The sequence below is a fragment of the Stenella coeruleoalba genome (assembly GCF_951394435.1).
Source record: "Stenella coeruleoalba genome assembly, chromosome: 5".
In the NCBI taxonomy this organism is placed as follows: Eukaryota; Metazoa; Chordata; class Mammalia; order Artiodactyla; family Delphinidae; genus Stenella; species Stenella coeruleoalba.
In genome coordinates this window covers 127,614,433-127,632,960 of record NC_137150.1, presented here as the reverse complement: position 1 = coordinate 127,632,960, position 18,528 = coordinate 127,614,433, and positions in this window count along the sequence as shown.

The following is an 18,528-nucleotide window of genomic DNA, read 5'->3' as shown; positions in this document are numbered from 1 at the left end:
CTATGTTGAATAATAGCTGTGAGAATGGGCAACCTTGTCTTGTTCCTGTTCTTAGAGGAAATGGTTTCAGTTTTTCACCATTGATAATAATGTTGGCTGTGGGTTTGTCATACATGGTCTTTATTATGTTGAGGTAAGTTCCCTCTATGCCTACTTTCTGGAGGGTTTTTATCATAAATGGGTGTTTAATTTTTTTGAAAGCTTTTTTCTGTATCTATTGCAATGATCATATGGTTTTTCTTCTTCAATTTTTTAATACGGTGTATGACTTTGGTTGATTTGCATATACTGAAGAATCCTTGCATCCCTGGAATAAACCCCACTTGATCATGGTGTATGATTCTTTTAATGATCCTTTTAAATTCTATTTGCTAGTATTGTGTTGAGGATTTTTGCATCTATGGTCATCAGTGATATTGTTTTTTTTTAATTTAATTGTATTTATTTATTTTTTATACAGCAGGTTCTTATTAGCTATCTGTTTTATACATATTGGTGTATATATGTCAATCCCAATCTCTTAATTCATCCCACCATTACCCCTCCTGCTTTTTTATAGATATGGTACATATATACAATGGAATATTACTCAGCCATAAATACGAACGAAATTGGGTTATTTGTAGGGACGTGGATGGACATGGAGACTGTCATACAGAGTGAATAGGTCAGAAAAAGAAAAACAAATATCGTACATTAATGCATATATGTGGAATCTAGAAAAATGGTACAGATGAACCAGTTTGCAAGGCAGAAATAGAGACACAGACACAGAGAACAATGTATGGACGTCAAGGTAGAAAAGTGGGAGGTGGTGGGATGAATTGGGAGATAGGGATTGACATATATACAGTAATATGCATGAAATAGATAACTAATATGAACCTGCTGTATAAAAAAGTAAATTAAATAACTCCTTTTGTAAAAATAAATAATATATTTAGTAACTATTATGAAATGGTTAAATTTTGATCTGAGATAATATGTATATAAACCTTTGAAATTAAAGCTTGAGAAAGGAAAAAAAAAGACAGATACATCATGTAACTCAGAAAGCTCAGTATATTACTTTAGTATAATTTTCTTACTTTTTATTGTAAATGTAAGAATGCTATTGAAATGTATTAAGAGCTTATATGAAGAAACTGTATTCATTTTCAGTGTTCTCAATTTAAGCTACATATTTTTCCTGTCAATTCTTTGCTTTTGCTACCAAGTTCATATAGTTTTGTTGCTACATTTCAGATCAGAGGTGCCAAATACTCATGTAACATCTGTGAAAATAGCCCCTCTTAAGTGGTGTAAAACCAAGATAAGAGACTTTGTAACATTTTCAAGTATATGAGACACAAGAGGTCATCTCTAGAGCTTTTTTAAAGGGTAAACAAAACCTCACAGCCGCCAAGTTTTTTTTGCCATGTTAAAAGTCACACAGCTGATATACAAGTAATAGAGGCAGGCGTAAGAACCAGGTTTAATAACTAATAGTGATTTTTCTTTTCATTATATCATCATCTTCAGTCTTCAAATTCACCCCTTTGAGAAAACACATCTTAAATAGAAAATATTATGTTAGTCAATATTAATCTTTAGAATTATTTACATTATAATATTGTCATATTGAGATGAATGATTTGTTTTATATTGATAAGTTAACCACACACACACACACATACACACACACACACACACACACACACACACACTCAGATGTAACCTGAATTCGGCTATATTGCTACGTAGAAGAAAGAGCCCAGAATTTGGAGTCAGACATGCCTGGATTCAAATTCTGCTGTATCATTCTACAATCTTATTAAATTTCTTCTTTGTTTGTTTCTCTCCTCCTTCCCTTACTCCTTCTTTACCCCTCTCTGTTTCTCCCTTGTTTCCTCCCACATTCCCTTCTTTTCTTCCTTCCTTCCTTTCTGAATAATTTAGCCAAAAAAACCCCATTAGGTACCCCAATTTGAGAAAGGGGACCTGGCTTGACAGGGGTTGGAGCCCCAAGAGAGAAAAGTGAGTCAGAAGGGTCCAGCAGGGTCAAGAGTTCAGATACACACAGGAAGACTTAGCAATAAGTATATACTGTATGTTGAGGATAATAGGAGTTAGTTTTCTCACAATAGGAGAAAATGTAGCTAGCTTGCCCATTCTCCCTTGCAGTTAGATGCAGTCATGTGAAATGTGGGCTGAAAGGATACCCGGCACTTAAAACCTCCAAGTGTTCTCATATATTCTTTTTCTTTCCAACTGCCTAGAATGGATACAAAGCCCAGAACAAACTTAAAAAAAATCGGAAAATAAGATTAAAAATAAGAAAAGGGGGTGGCTAAAATGAGTGTTGTGCTGGAAGGGGATTGGAAATATTGGCATGTATTCACAGTTTTCAATATAGATAGAAAAATAAGACAGACAGACACAGAAATAGAGATGTAAAAGTGTGTGAGTGTGTGTGTGTGTATATGTGTATACATGGATTTCCTATCTCTGTTCACTAAGGATTTCCTATCTCGGTTCCATCATACTATTTTCCACAGTGACTGCACCATTTTATATTACCAGCAGAGATGCACAGGGTTCCAATTTCTCTACATCCTAACCAGCATTTGTTTTTACCCTTTTTCTCTTAAGATCATCATACTTATTTGTTTAATCTGTTGAATTCCCTAAAGTAGAAACATTTCTATAGAGCAAGATAAATTTAATAGTCCATTTCCTCTGTGATTACTATCTTTTTCTGTTAATCATTTAGCAACTTATAGAACTTATCCTACTAGGCAAGCATTTCTATCAGTTATGAATAGTCCATTGCCTGAAGCTCATTAGAATCTGAATTCTCATTAATGACTCTTTTACCAGGACTTGAGTGTCAGTGTCAAGCTTGATGACAATATATATATACCAATGATCACTTCTGATGAACAAAACTGCATTGTATTTCATTCAATAAATATTTCTTAATTGTCAGATACTTTGGTGCTAGGGCAAAATGGTAGGTACAAAGAAAATAGTCTCTACCCATCATGGCATTTACAGACTAATGGAGACACTAATCTAACGATATGCCATCTAATGATGACATAAATAAATATGAAATTACAGCAATAATAAGAGCTATGAAGAATAGTAACCTAACAGTTCATAACCTGGTCTGAATTTTTCTTCCTTTTACGTTAATGAAAACAAGTCTTTATTAAGTTATTTTTAATATCAGAAAAGAGAAGCTGTCATAATTTTCTTTATAGCAAATGTATAATATCAGTGTTTTGATCATTTTAAATTAAAGGCCCTTTAAAATAAAATATATGAGTAAAGTGTAAACTTTACTCAAATTGAATTTATAATCCCTATGAGTTTACTGAATATGTAAAAAAAGAGTGTAATAAAATTAGCAAATACTAAATTTTACTGACAATTTATTGTTTTTTGTTTATGGTGTTTAAAAACAGTACACACTCCTAATATACGTCGATTCCTTGGCTTGTTAGTTGCAATGTGCAATGAAACAAAATATAAAATACGTGCTTGATGAACTTTCATTCATATCTACAAGATGGCAGCTTAAGATTAGGTTTTAATTCTGATATTTAACTATCCTACAAGCAATTAGCATTACATCATAAAATATCTTCAAGGAAACTTTTATATACTGAAAAAAATCAAAATAGAAGCCATTATTTGTGAACTTTTATATGAAATGTAACACTTCAGCTGGAAATAAAAAATGTGTCAATTAATCAGTATACATAGGATATCAATGTTTTTATACTGAGGGGGAAAAAAGGCTGTTTTGTGTTCAGAAAACTATTTCAAAAAATAATTAGTGGGAAAATCCACCATATAATGTTGTCCGTTCAGTGCCAGCACAGATCAAACAAAACTTTGCTAAAAAAGTCACTTAAAACTGAGATATGAAAGACAAGTATGACTTTTTACCTTGGAGAAGAGAGAACGGGAGATAAAGAAAAGGGGTTTCTAGGAAAAGGCAACAGATAGCAAATGGTTCCCTCTGAATGGAGGGAACATGATGAAAGAAAGCTCATTTGAGTGGGGTGAGGAGTGAGTGAATACTTGGTGCAAAATAATTTCTCTGAGATCAGTAAGAGCCAAATTATGCAAAGCCTTGCAGTCTACATGGAAGGGTTGTGTTCTTTCATGATAAAACAGTGAGAATCCATGAAAGGGTTTTAAACAAAAGATGTCTTTTAATTGTCAATGTGAGGAAGTCCGTTAGGCAGTTGGTATAACATGTCAGGTACACAGAGGAGAGGTCTAAGAGGTAGACGTGAACTGGGAATATTAGCATTTCGTTTGTGATTAAAGTTATATGTATAAACGGGATTTCCAGGAACAGGATTAAGAATCAGAAGGAAAAGAGCCAGGGCTCAAACCTCGAAGAGCTCTAACCTTTAAATGGTCCAGATTAGCAGGAGAATGAGATAGAAAATGATCAACCGGTAAGGCAAACAACAATAAACAAACACACACAACACAAGCAAAGACAAACCCAGGAAAAGGCGGAGGTTGAAAGTAAAAAGAATGGGGAGTTTTTAGAAGGGCAGAGCTAATGATCTCACAGTGTTGCATATGGCTGGGATGTCAAGTGAGGTGACAACTGGAAACCTTCCACTGGATTTAGGAACACACTGAAGTCATTGGTGACTTTAGCAAAAGTTGTGGGAAGAAACCATGGAAAAGGAGACCTATTGCAGCAGACCAAGAAGCAGTGGGAGGTAAAAATAAAAATCACCGCTGGCAAGAGACACAATTTTTTCAAGATTTTTGGCTACAGAGACGTCAGAAATGTAGGGCAGTGCCTGGAAGTGTGTTTGTTAGAGGGAGAGGTTATTTTATTTTTGTTTAAATATTAAAGGCTTGGATTTATTTAAATGCTGATGGAGAAAGATCTAGGTAAAATGTGGAGGAAACAACAACTGAGGCATCTAAGATCTAGAGATAGGATAGGTTCAATGCCCAGATGGAAGATGTTCTTAGATCAGTAGGAGATATATATATATAAACAAAAAAGAATAAGGACAGTATGGTGCATTGCAGGGAGGTTTATGGTTGAATGCTCACTCTATTTCTGGCTCTGCTTCAATATACATGACTTTGGAAATCACCCACATTTTCAGGACATGTTTCCTTATACGAAAAATGGTTGAATAATTTACTACTTAAATTCCCTTCAATCTTAAAATTTATTAAAGCTTTCTTATTTTTAATTCTGCCAATGCCAGAAGTTTTATGTCTTGTATACCATTGGAATTTATGTGAATAGTTGGTTTGGTCTCATTTTTGGCAAATTGTGTGGTGCATAAAGATCTTGTGTGTGAGATTCAGTGAATTAATAAAATATTTTTTTAAATTTTGTTCTCCCTCATCATACTTGCTGATGTGAGCAGTAGTTTGTCATGGCATTTCGACAACTACTAGGGCTAAAACTCTCAACAAAATTAAGGAAACTAGTTTCAAGGAACTTTCATCCTGGTTATAATTCTGCTTCTCTGAGGTAGGGACTTCAGACCTTATTTTTCTAAATATTTTTCAAAAACCACCTTTATTGAGGTATAAATGATATACAAAAACTGCACGTTTTTAATGTACACAATTTGGTGAGTTTAGACATATACATACACCTGTGACACTGTTAGGATGACTGTTATAAAAACAACAACAAAAGACAAGAGTTGACAAAGATGTGGAGAAAAAGGGACACTTGTGCACTGGTGGTGGGGTTGTCAACTGGTGCAGCCACTGTGGAAAGCAGTATAGGTGTTCGTCACAAAACTAAAAACAGAACTACCATATGACCCAGCGATTCCACTTTTGGGTGTATATCCTAGAGAACTGAAATCAGGATTTCAAAGATATATCTGTATATAACATTCCAGCACTGTTCACAATAGCCAAGTACTTGACATATTATGAACACACAGGTCTTTTATTTTAGACTTTTAAGCATCAAAATCTAATTAATGATTGCTTAAATTACATGCTCTTAAATGTTCTACCTGACCTCAAGTTTTTCATTGTATTTTTAAAAAGCAATAATAATAATGGCTAAATCATTTTGGAACACAAATGTAAAATTTAAGACTCTGGCTTCAACATTTCAGAAAAGGGTGAAATTATATGATTCGTGTGGACCATCAGAAAAACATCCGAAGCCATCACAAAAGACGTACAGTGCTGTCAGTGTGGGCTAGGTATTCTTACTTTTGCCCTTAGAGTGTTGTCATTGCTATTGGGTCCATTTTTGAACCAGTTAAATTGGGTCCCTGTAAACACGTTCCTTACTACAAGTCCTCCTGTCAGTATCAATACTGCCTCTTATAGAGGAAGAAATGTGTCTTCCTGTCTTAAGACAAACCAACTCTTACTCTCTATAGCTCCACCTCACACCTCTTCTTTGAATTCTCCTTCTAATCATTCTTTCCCTCAGACTTAAACAAACAAAAACTACTTTGAGGTATATGATGGATAGACAGCTTACTTATTTACTTTACTTGACATTCAAGACTCAATAGACTTTAAAATGGATGCTTAAACACAATTTTCTTGATACCTGGTGAATAAAATTGATCAGATTACTTCCTATGAAAGAGTCACCTTCAAATTTGCCGTTTCTTATTCTTTATTATTTAAATTAAGGCTGTGTTGAGAATTTACCTAGTTACACAGTTTCTGTATTTCCATTATACCTCAAGCTACTTTTTATTTTATCTTTAAGCACATATTGTGGTTTTGAGCCACTGGTGAAAACGCCTGGAGCACTGCAGGAAAATTGACTTCCAGTATTTTCATATTTTCATTGATGGGTTACTTCTGAACAGTTTTTGAAGAGGGTGCTGCCTGAGTCATAGTTGGTCTTGTCAGCAGCATGTACGGATCAGGCACCAGGGGGCAGGCTTGGATCACAAAAGTTTGTCAGCACTTGATTGCTTTCAAGAGGAATAAGTGTGTGGCTGTACATATAACAGTGGTACAATCAATTTATTCAACAGATTGCATCTTCAATAAAAATAAGCCACTTTGTATCAGTTTAAAGCATTCAAGAGTTATTCATATAAAATTTTACATTTTATATTTTTGTAAAACTTTAAAAAATAAATTTTTCAATCCCAACGTTGCAATATTCTGTTTAATTTTACTCATAATACATTGATACAGATGAATTTGTTATTTAAGATGTTAACTGCCCTCTAAATATTTATATGACAGTTTTTTTTAAAAAAACTAACAAATAAATAGAAAAAATAAGATATAGGCAAAATAATTTGGAATCATAGACTTTTTAAAATATTTCATTTTGTCTTTATCCATTTTATTATGGAAAACTTAGAAATAACTTATGTGCAAAAAAAGGAAAAAAATACTAAGCAGCCTTCATTCCAGTATCCAAAGAGAACCAATGTTATCATTCGGTGTACTTCTCTTAAGATGGATTTTTAAATCAAGTTGCCTCTATCTATCCTAATCTGTCTAACTTTTTCAAACATGGGATCAAGGCACTGTGTGGTCTGCTTCTATTTTTCCTTTAACAATTTACTGTGGACAATTTTTCCTGTCATTGAATATTCTTCCACATCGTGATGTGTGACAACTTTGTAGTATTATATTGTATCAATGTGCATAATTTATATACTCAATATTTTAGGTTATTTAGATCATTTACAACTTTTTGATAAGTTATTTTTAAATAAAAATAAAACATATTATTTGGTTTACCAAACAAATGGACCATAATGCATGTAGCAATTTTATTTTCAGAACATTTTTATTCATTGAGAAGAACAATATAGTTTACCTTAAAAGTAAAGATTCATTTCAGATATGGATAGTGCACTAATTTACAGCCTTTTGAAGAAAGGTGAATCACAATTTAGAGGCCAGTTTTCACACTCATTTTAGGTATTAGTCATCTCTTCTCTAGAGCATGCCATTAAATCATATTTAATAACCACTTGTCAAAAGAGGTCATTTGAAATGTGGTTCCTCACTGTGACTCAGAATATGATAAATTTATCCAGTTCCCATTATTTAAGTCATCCTTATTTGATGCCACTTAACAACACATTAATGGAATGTTTTTCCATATTTCAGGGGATGTTTCTGTGTTGATGCGTGTATAGGTAAGTGTCAATAAAAACTACAGTGCTTAGAATAACTCCTGAACACATAAAAGTGAAACTATTGAGGACTACTCTGCTTTTGGAAATTACGACTCAATTTTCAAGGTGTTTGTGCTGATACAGATTGTGCAAATAATTATAAAATTATACAATCAGTGATGGCAATCAGTGTGAACTTGGGGAAGTTTTTCAAAACGTCTTTATACCCCAGGTTCTTCTTCTGCAAAACAGGATGGGCCAGAGCTATCTTTGGAAAGTCATTGTGAGTATTAGAAACACTTATTATAACTGAATCACTTTGCTGTACTGAAACACAGCATTATAAGTTAACTATATGTCAATAAACAAAAAATAGTTAGAAAACTAGTATCTGTTTATAATGAATCTATGTTGCCTGGCCCCCATTAATCCACACTGAAAGTGGGCAAAGACATCATACTGTGTAACATTTAACTGCCCCAAAGTCTCATGTTCATTAACAGGAGCCAGGCTGAGCCTTACTCTTGATGTAAATCTTCCCTCCCCATCAGGATCAAGAGTAAACCCAGGCATTTCTAGGTTTTCAACCCCAACTTCAATGGTCACTAGAGGATCTACAAACCGGAGTTAAGACCAGACCTCTTTGCCTCCATTAACAATGGTCAAATGTTACTGGTGGGAATGTAAAATGGGGCAGTCATATTGAAATAAAGTTTCACAGTTTTACATAATGATAGAAATAAAGTTACCATACAGCCCAGCATTTCCACTCCCTGTTGTATGCGCCCCCCCAAATAGAAACATACATCCACACAAAAATTTGAACATGAATGTCCATAGCACCATGATTCATAATAGCACAAAAATGGAAACAACCTAAATCTATCACCTGATGAATGGATTATAAAAATGTGCTATATCCATAAAAAGAAGTCTTATTTAACAATAAAAAGGAATGAACTACAGATAGATTCTACAGATTGTATGGACCTTGAAAACATTATGCTAAGGGAAAGAAACCAGTATAAAATACCACATATTTTATGATTCCATTCATATGGAATATCTAGAATGGGCAAATGCATAGAGACAGAATGTAAGTTAAGGTTGCCTATGACTGGGAATGGGGAGGTAGGGAGGAAGATTGGGGAGTGAATGTTAATGGGTTCAGAGTTTCTTTTTTGGTTGAAGAAAATGTCCAAAAATTGCACTGTGGTAATGGTTGAATAACTCTGTGAGTATACTAAAAACCATGGAATTGTACACATTAATGCGTGAATTGTATGATATATTAATTATTTCTCAATAAAGATGTTGGACTTAGCCAACCCTCCCCACCCTTCATCCTCCACACTCAGGGCTTCCCCAAAACTCTCCTGAACTATTTATCAGGACAGATCTTATTATATTCTTTACTCCTGTTATTCCAGGTACCCCTTAAACTCCCAGAATGGCAGGTCACCCTTTACTTCCTCATTTTAATCACTATAAGACTCTGAATATGTCCTATTCCCTCACTCCTGCCTTACTAAATACTCCTTTGCCTTCTTCCTTTAAGTAAATCCTGGTTCTCCCCTAAAAGCACTGTTTTTTCCTAAAGCTCTCAACTAGTGGCTCTTTCTTTTCCCATAGACTTCATTCTAGTAGGTCTGGAGGTGATGATAATGTTTTCTTTGCCCTTCATTTCTATTTTCAGAACTTTCCCTTTGTTTCCTAAAATTCCTAATCTTGAATCTTATGTCTTTGGATTATATTAATTAACTTTCTTATATCATTATCTTCCACCAAAGTTGTTCTGGGTTTCTTAACAATTTTAGTTTATGGTTCACTGACAGTCTTTCTCCCAACCACTTTTGTCTTAATTCTTGATGATTTGGATAGCTACAAAAATGATCATTCCAATAAACTGACCTCTAAGTTCTACTATTTATTCTCCATTATTCTACCCCAGCTACATATTTCCACGATCCTGTCCAGATCTCACTGTCCAATATGGTAGCCACCAGCCACATGTGACCACTGATCACTTGAAATGTGGCTAGTCTGACCTGAGATATGCTGAAAGTGTAAAATGTACACTAGATTCCTAATACTAATAAGAATGTGATATACCTCATTAATTTTATACTAACTGCATATTGCAGTGATGATATTTCATCTGTATTGAATTAAGTAAAATATATTAGTAAAATAATTTTAGCCTTTCTTCTTACTTTATTAAAAATGTAGCTACTAGAAAAATGTAAACCCACATGCAGCTTTTATTTGTGGCTCACATCATATTTCTATTGGGTAGTACTGATCTAGGCCTTGACATTGCTAATAATTGCAATGACCCTATTATTCCAGTTTCATGCATTCAGCTCTTCATGTCACTTCCTGTCTTTAATGTCACCACCTCCTCTAGTGGCCAAACTTTAAGACTTATTCAACCATACTTTGATCTCCAACTGTCTGATTCTATGATTCTTTCCCTTTCATTCATTACTTTAATCTCATCATTTTTCTCTTTCTATGCAGCCTAAACTCTTTGGACTCTGATTATAATAACTGCCTGTATTCCCTTGTTCTTCTCTCCCTTCATTGGACTTACTTGCCAAGCCCAACCTTAGTTCTCACCTTCTCCTCCAAGTCTCAGTACAGCTGGATAAAACTGGATAATAACACATTACCATGTTAGTATCATCATGTTATTCCTGGAACATGCCAGGAACACTGTGATCACTCTTCCAGAAATGCATTTCTCCTAGATATTTCCATGGCTAACTCCTTCACCCTCCTCATGTCTTTGTTCAGATTTAACTTTTCTAATGAAAATTATTCTGATCAATCTAAAGTTGCAATCTTCAGCTCCCTCCAACCTCTCTGAATTGTCCTTAAACCACTCTGTTTTTATTCTTTTTGTTTTTTTAATGAATTATTTTCCTTTTATCAAAGTGAAATATACTTAATATTGTTTAATGTACTCTCCACAGGAGCATGGATCTTGTTTTGTTCCCTATGGAGGCCAAATTTCTGGCACAATGACTGCCAGAGTATGATGCTCAACAAATATTTATTGAATACATGACTTAATAAATAAAAATTATTTTTCAAATGTAAATCTAATATTCATGTCACTAAAGATCACACATGTTTAAAATAATATGTGCCTATTTTAAAACAGCTTGTCTACATTTTTTTCTACTTGCTTCAGGGCAATAAGCAAACAATTATGTATTTTTTCTCCATTTCCCTCTTGAACTCACAGGTAGGCAAGGTGACTGAGATATTTGGAAACACTGACAGGGCCACATACAAAAAGTATTAATATAAATGAATAAGTATGATTATAACTTTAAGGAGCAATAGACCACAATCATACAACCAGTGTATTAATATACATTCAATAGATTGACTAAAAAGGTTATTCCTACATGACTTTCAAAAAGAACTTAGGATAAAATGCATGCTTTTCATTAGGAAATTTTAAGATACCTATAGCCACAATTGTAACTGCTGATTAAAAAAAAAAAGCTTTATAAAAATTTCCTGAAATTTTCATGGAAGTTTATATTCACTAAATAATACCTTTAAAAAAAAGTCACATAAATTGTCTGTATAAAAGAAGATTACATGTCACCTTTGCTTAGAATAAGGTTTGTAAAGGATAAATATGAGATAAATAGCATTTTGTTTCTTTCCTGGGTAAAATTCCCTATTTCTCCACAAGACCTACAAGACTGATTCAACTGCATGATGTTTTTGGTCCTTAGATCTGAGCCCTGCCTATATCTGCCACCTTACTGCAGTCACAGTCCCCTCCTCTCTTGCAGTGAAAACATTATCTTTCCATTCTATCTTACGTTTTTTTCTTTAACTATTTTTAAGTTCCAGGATAATCCTGGGAACTTTGAGTTTCACAAATTTTCCCTGGTGCAGAAATACCATAAATGGAAATACCATACAAATGTGAGATTGTATCACTCTATCATCAGGACACAAAGGAGCTTTATTTGAAATCTATAAAGACAAGGAGTTAGTGGTTGTGCAGGTGTAAATCAGATGATGTGATTTGTCAGTTTAGTTCTTTGTATTCAACACTCTTTTAACATATTTTAATCTTAAGGAAAGAGGTTCCAAATGCAAACAGCCATTACTTTTAATTTAACCATTCAGGGTAGCTGATCTCTAAACAGGGAAAGACTTGAGAAGACTTCTTTTTTATTTGTGTATTTTAATTTTCCTTATATATTTATTTATATTCTCTGTGTGGAAAAAATATATTTTTAATGGGTCATTTTTCCCAGTTTAATTTTTGAAAGAGAAATAACTGATTACAGTGTTATTTCTATAGCTCCCTTCTATTAAAAATTATAAAATAACATTCTATTAAAATGATGAAGAAAACTATACTGAATAAATATGATTGTTATGTGAACACAAGCTGGTAGGCAATAACATGAGATGGAAATTATTAAGTCAATTAAAATATTTAATCTAAGTTGCATAAGTCAGTGGTTGTATGTTTAAAATGTAGTTGTCAGAAATAACTCTATTATTTTACTTTTTGATTGATGTATAAGTTGTAGCAATCTAATTTTCTAACTTCATATTTCAAATATTAATTGACAATTAAATTGAAGTGAAACCCTCACATGTGGAACTGCTGAGAGTTCAAAAATATCATTTTTTCCACCAGAAGTGTTTCAAAATATCATATACTCAATTTAAAAAACTTATCTACCATGCTAGTTTATAATATATGAATAAACATAGTAACAAAATATAGTATATATTTTAATTTTTAATTTAAAAGAATTATTTTGTTATTGAACATAATTTCTGTGTTTTTTATATCTCTTAACCCCCATGTCTTCCCTGGCAGCAACCTCCATCACACACAAATTATTGACAATCTTTCCCTCAAACCTCAGTGCATTTGTTACCTTTATAATACTGACTAATATAAAAGGAACAGAATTCCTCAAGTAGTTCATGGTAGAGAAAATATAATTATAAAAGGAAGCACAAAAAATTAAAGTTTCAACAGAAATAGAATTTTTTGGCTTCCTAAGGCTCATAAATATCTCTTGTTCATTTTCAGTAATAGTCATCAAATCAAGGGCATTCTCTAAGTGAAGTCACTATAAGAGTTAAAACACACACACACTCTAAGCTTGTGAGGATCTGTCTGAATGATTTTATTAATAAGTAGGATGTGTCACCACCAACGTTGGCTTGATGTGAAATTGAGTTTGAAATGACACATATTTCCCGTGTTCTCCAGTTAACCAGAAATTTCTTTTGGGCTTTCCCTTTTTTTTTCCTGTCATCTGTAGAAGAAAGAATAAAACAAGGGACTCCAGAAGACACCTGAAGAAGCAGAAACAATTGTCTTATCTCATTCAAAATGCATTCTCGTTGCTGTTCCAGCCACATCCAAGAAGGTCTTTCTAGGTCCTCCTAGTAAGAACTGGCTGAGGAACTCTGGAGCCATGAAAGAGCATTGGAGGCTTTTCTGCTTCAGGCAGAGGAGGGCTTACAGAGACATAGACTATGATGGTATAGGTGGTATAAAATATATAGTAAACCTGTAGTATAATAAAATGTTTGATTGATGTTAGATGAAGACAAAACAAAATATTCTTACCTCTGTATGGCTAATCAAGGAAAAAAGAAAGAGCTAAAATGTTAATTACATTTGTTTGGGGAGGGGGACAGATATGTATATGTAAATTGTATGTTTGTGTCTATTATTTATTTTTATAAATTTGTGAGTTATGATTATCAAAAAGGGGAGTGGTTTGAAACCAGACTTCTGAATGGTGGATCCCTGACCTCCTGCCTTTGAAGGAAGTCAAAATTGCCACCTTTTTATCCCTAGTCACCCTGGCTAACTTGTCTGAATCCATCCCCTCAGGATAATTTCTTTCTATAAAATAATTAATTCTGGCATAATATACATTCCCATTTTCCTCAGTCCCATCACATACACTCTCATATTCTCACACACACACTCACACACAAGTGATGAGGCTTGAGTGAGGCAATAGAATGTGAAGTTATACATATGCTGAAGCAATGAGGTAAGAGAGAAATTCTTTGTACAGAGAAAACAATAGGCAGAGAGGTCACCAATTTCAGGACCACTATCTGCCACCATATTCTGCTCAGATAGTTCAAACCAAGGCTGCAACATGAACTCACTAAAGTCCCTGGTGACATGGGACATCAAAATAAAATTTGCTTACTCCATCAGAAATTGCATTTCTGGAGGATTCTGAAAAAGTGTGCCAGAAAGGAAAAGGGAAAAGTTGTTTATTATGACAACTTTCCTGTATGTCTAATTGATATACTTGTAAGGATAAGCATCACCTGTGTTTCAAAAAGTGATGGTCCAAAGTTTATATTAAAGACTAGATCATAGCATTATACATGCAGTTAGTGGAATTATGATAGTATTCATATAATTGAGACAGTCTTCTCTGGGGTTAGATTTTTAACATAAGAAATTAAGCATATATTTGTTTATCAAAAACAATTCTGGAGTTTTAGAGTAGCCTGAAGTAAAAGGAAAACATCACCTTCATACTTTTATCTTTGTAGATGGAACATATGAAATATAAATTATATTATCCAATTCACATTATTTCTTTCTTGATAAGAAAATAGTACTGATGAGAAAATTTGTCTTATATTTTTTTTCTGAAGAATATGTGAGTCTCTAGGTGTAGAAACAAATGATTAATTACCACCTACACACTACCACTAAGTTATTTTGAAAATCAAAATGCTCTCTCCCATGGCTCAGGTTTTCCACACTGGAAGGAATTCCATCCATTGACTTGAAGAAGAATAATAGTCTAAAGAATTATCAAGAAAGATGCCAATCAATCCATTTGAAATTACTATTTGATTTCTGATTTTGCTTCCCAAGGGAATTTATCTGCTCTCCACCCCTCAAACACACACACCCTATTCTAGAAATCAAGTATATGATCAAACATGTTAAAAAATAAAATAATTTTTCAAGAGGCTATGATCAGACAGTAAGACAAAGTTTTCAAATAAGTCTATCAGGATGAATTTCACTGAGGATTTCCATAATAACCTAAAATAGGAACCCATGGCATAAAAGTACCCTTTAAAAAAAGTATTTCCTCCCCCTTTAATTCCATTACTTGTTATATTATTTTTGTGCTGAATTTATCTACTTTCTAACAGATCTGATATGTGCTATGGCTAGGATTCTAATTGGGGTTAAGTCCTGAGGCTAGGAAGATGATGAAATTTCAAAGGAGTCGTGATCTTGTAAATCACTATCAAAGTGTCTTTAGGAAAGGCAGTGTGTTGTTGTCCATTTCATATATCATCCAAGACAGTGTTTGGACTCATTACAGGCTATGTATAAACTGTACAATATCAATCACTGACTTCTTATTTCTTCTTAAGTTAAAAAGAAATGTGTTTTACAAACAGTAAGAGGCTAAAGTGAACATTTCCTCCATGCATATATTGCAAAGACAATTTGCTGAAAAGCAGAGTTGGTGCTTAGTAACATTTCTTTAGTTATTAACAGGCATTCATTAAAGGAAATTTTCATAACTTGATACTTTCATATATTCTGTAATATTTACTTAATGGACAGGTATATTTACCAAGGATATCTTAGGGAATGGATGTGGTAGACAAAAGCAAAAAATAATGGGGGACCTTCAAGATGGCAGAGGAGTAAGACATAGAGAACACCTTCCTCCATACAAATACATCAAAAATACATCTACATGTGGAACAACTCCTACAGAACACCTACTGAACGCTGGCAGAAGACCTCAGGCTTCCCAAAAGGTAAGAAACTTCCCACATACCAGGGTAGGGCAAAATAAAAAAAGAAAAAAGCAGAGACAAAAGAATAGGGACAGGACCTGCACCTCTGGGATAGAGCTGTGAGGGAGGAAAAGTTTCCACACACTAGGAAGCCCCTATACTGGTGGAGATGGGAGGTGGTTGGGGGAAATCTTTGGAGGCACAGAGGAGAGCACAGCAACAGGGGTGCAGAGGGTAAACCACAGAGATCCCTGCACAGAGGATAGGTGCTAAACAGCACTCACCAGTCTGAGAGGCTTGTCTGTTCACACTCCGGGACCAGTGGGGGCTGGGAGCTGAGGCTTGGGCTTCAGAGGTCAGATCCTAGGGAGAGGACAGGGGTTGGCTTCGTGAAAACAGCCTGAAGGGGGCTAGAGCACCACAGCTAGCTGGGAGGGAGTCCGGGTAAAATGCCTGGAAATGCCTAAGAGGCAAGACACCATTGTTTCAGGGTGTGCGAGGAGAGGGGATTCAGAGCACTGCCTAAACGAGCTCCGGAGATAGCTGCAGCTATTAGTGTGGACACCAGAGACTGGCATGAAATGCTAAGGCAGCTGCTGTAGTCGCCAAGGAGCCTGTGTGCAAGCACAGGTCACTATCCACACCTCCCCTTCCACAAGCCTGTGCAGCTCACCACTGCCAGGGTCCCATGATCCAGGGACCAGTTCCCAGGGAGAATACATGGTGCGCCTAAGGCTGTTGCAACGTCATGCTGACCTCTGCCACCACAGGCTAGCATCGCATTCTCTACCCCTCCCTCTCCCCAGCCTGAGTGAGCCAGAGCCCCTAATCAGCTGCTCATTTAACTCCATCCTGTCCGGGAGGGGAAGAGAAGGCATCAGCGACTTACACACAGAGGTGGGGCCAAATCCAAATTTGAACCCCAGGAGCTGTGCGAACAAAGAAGAGAAAGGGAAATTTCTCCCAGCAGCCTCAGGAGTAGCGGATTAAATCTCACAGTCAATCTGATGAATACATTAATAGAAAATGAATCATCCCAAAATTGAGACAGAGGACTTTGGGAGCAACTGTAGACTTGGGAGCAACTGTAGACTTGGGAGCAACTGTAGACTTGGGGTTTGCTTTCTGCATCTAATTTGTTGCTGGTTTTATGTTTATCTTAATTTAGTATTTAGAGTTTATTATCACTGGTAGAATTGTTTATTGATTTGATTGCTCTCTTCCTTTTTTAAATATATATAGATATATATTTTTTCCTTTTTCTCTTTCTGTGTGTATATGCATGTTTTTTTGTGTGATTTTGTCTGTATAGCTTTGCTTTTAACATTTTTCTTAGGGTTCTGTCTGTCCATTTTTTCTTGTTTTTTTTAGTATAGTTTTAGTGCTTGTTATCATTAATGGATTGTTTTTTTGGTTTGGTTGCTCTCTTTATTTCTTTCTTTTCTGTTTGTTTCTTTTTTTATTACATTTTTATTTTTAATAATAATTATTTTTTTATTTTAATTATTTTATTTTATTTTTTCTTTCTTTTTTCCCCCCTTTTCTTCTGAGCTGTGTAACTGACAGTGTCTTGGTGATTTGACTGGGTGTTGGGCCTGAGCCTCTGAGGTGGGAGAGCCAAGTTCAGGACATTGGTCCACTAGAGACTTCCCAGCCCCACATAATATCAAACAGTGAAAGTTCTCCCAGAGATCTCCATCTCAATATTAAGACTCACCTCCACTCAAAGACCAGCAAGCTACACTGCTGGACACCCTATGCCAAACAACTAGCAAGACAGAACGCAACCTCACCCATTAGCAGAGAGGCTGCCAAAAATCACGATAAGGTCACAGACACCCCAAAACACACCATTGGACATGGTCCTGCCCACCAGAAAGACAAGATACAACCTCATCCACCAGAACACAGGAACCAGTCCCCTCCACCAGGAAGGTTATAAATCCCACGGAACAAACCTTAGCCACTGGGGGAAGACACCAAAAACAACAAGAACTATGAACCTGCAGCCTGTGAAAAGGAGACACCGAACACAGTAAGTGAAGCAAAATGAGAAGACACAGAAATACACAGCAGATGAAGAAGCAATGTAAAAACCCACCAGACAGAAAAATGAAGAGGAAATAGGCAGTCTACCTGAAAAAGAATTCAGAGTAATGATAATAAAGATGATCTAAGTCTTGAAAATAGAATGGAGAAAATACAAGAAATGTTTACAAGGACCTAGAAGAACTAAAGAGTAAACAAACAATGATGAACAAAACAATAAATGAAATTAAGAATTCTCTAAAAAGGAAACAACAGCAGAATAACTGAGGTAGAAGAACGGATAAGTGACCTGGATGATAAAATAGTAGAAATTACTGCAGAGCAGAATAAAGAAAAAGAATGAAAAAAATTTAGGATAGTCTCAGAGACCTCAACATTAAACCCACCAACAGTGGAATTATAGGGGTCCCAGAAAAAGAAGACAAAAACAAAGGGACTGAGAAAATATTTGAAGAGATTTTAGTGGAAAATTTCCCTAATATGGGAAAGGAAATAGTCAATCAAGTCCAGAGAGTCCAGGAAGCACAGAGTCACATCCAGGATATACCCAAGGAGA